This window comes from Tigriopus californicus, chromosome 6 (assembly GCF_007210705.1).
Source record: "Tigriopus californicus strain San Diego chromosome 6, Tcal_SD_v2.1, whole genome shotgun sequence".
Taxonomy (NCBI): Eukaryota; Metazoa; Arthropoda; class Copepoda; order Harpacticoida; family Harpacticidae; genus Tigriopus; species Tigriopus californicus.
In genome coordinates, this window is record NC_081445.1 from 7,069,737 (window position 1) to 7,071,196 (window position 1,460).

A 1,460-nucleotide genomic window follows, 5' to 3' on the forward strand; every position below is an offset into this window, starting at 1 on the left:
TCTTCTGACGAGTGAGTCTCTGGGAAGTTACATGAGTGAGGCTAAGACGAGTTCCATTTTGGGTTCCACCCTTTTAACCCTCAAACACATCGTTGTTGTTGTTGTTGTTGTCGCCGTCTGGCTCCTCCATCATTGTGGAGTCCTCTTTTGAACTCGCATTTTTGTGTCGCTTTTGTCGCCGGAAGGAAATTCCTTTCGAGTTAATTCAATATGTACATGGAGCCCAGTTCTTTGCGCACTTTTCCGTTTCCATCCCCTTTCTCTTTTTCCTCTTCTTCTTCTCTTGGGTGCTCTTTCATTTTCTCTCTTCATTTCGTTCTGGAGTTGTTTGGGTGTTCCTCAATTCATCCCATCAAAGTGGTCCAAGAGGCCGACGTACTCTTATGTTCCAAAGAGACACACTCGAACTCGCGAATCCAGTCCGAGGGCCAGAGGGTAGGAGGTCACCGACAAAACAACAACACTTGGGATGGGACCCTCGACCGCGATCCCGATTCCTTGGCCTCTGCAAGGGAAGCAAGTTGGAAACGTAAACGCCCATTATTGTTCATGCGATCATCAGTGAAGCCATGGCGGCTTCCTCTTCCTCTCCCTTTTGACATGAAGAACCTCCGGGTTCGATTTCATTACATGGCGTGGTTATCCATCCACCATAATTACGGGGGCTGAGAAAATGGAATTGAGTGGAACTACGTAGTTACATATCTGGTCGATCTGTATTCATTAGCTCCTCTCCCAATGCTCTTGAAACACGATCCCCATCGGGAAGTCTGTTTTCACAACCAAACTACGACATTGGATACTCACTTCCATTCTTCTTGGTGTTCGTGTGCCCCGTTTCATTTCGTTCGCCTTCTCGCTCTCTCGCTTCCCTCCCCACCCATCCCATGGAACAAGAAAGTCTCATTGGCACCACTAGTCAAGAATTGGTCTCCCACTCGAGTGTGGTGGTGGTATAATGCAATTTGCTAACTTATATACAATCTAGGTGTTCCAGTCGGAAAAGATCTTGGATGGATCCACTATCTACTCGGCAATCTAATCCGTCTGAGATGAGGGCCACCCATCGCACTAAAACTAAAAGGAGCTATTAATTTCCACGATTCTACCGAGTATAACCACTTCCAGCTGTACCCAAATTTCCCCCCCGAGTCGATTAAGTTATAACGACCACAATGATGGTCGGCCAATTTTGAATCCCCCCCCCTCTCTTTCATCCACCCATTTAGCCTCTTATATACTATACAGGACTAGGCACCAGTTTGTGGAGGAGACGCAATTACCTGCTGGTTTAGCCCACACATATCCCTAATGTACAGGGTCCCTATAACATTCCGACCTACCAATAATAAGCAGGAATTGGGTAAAGATCATTTCTAAACCAAGATCGTCTCATAAGGATGTTCTTTTGGGCTTAAACGGAATGATGCGCTATGTGTCCTATCCTCCTCTCGAGAATT

The 1,460-nt window shown here is 46.4% G+C and overlaps 1 long non-coding RNA gene across 1 annotated transcript; it reads right to left on the bottom strand.

Annotated features, from left to right (window-relative positions):
* Positions 1 to 270: 270 nt before the first annotated feature.
* On the bottom strand, positions 271 to 1,228 carry LOC131881918 (uncharacterized). The gene is made up of 2 exons (XR_009373418.1): positions 808 to 1,228; positions 271 to 505 (listed from the first exon to the last, which is right to left on the bottom strand). It is a non-coding gene; the product is annotated as an uncharacterized LOC131881918 (long non-coding RNA).
* Positions 1,229 to 1,460: the final 232 nt, after the last annotated feature.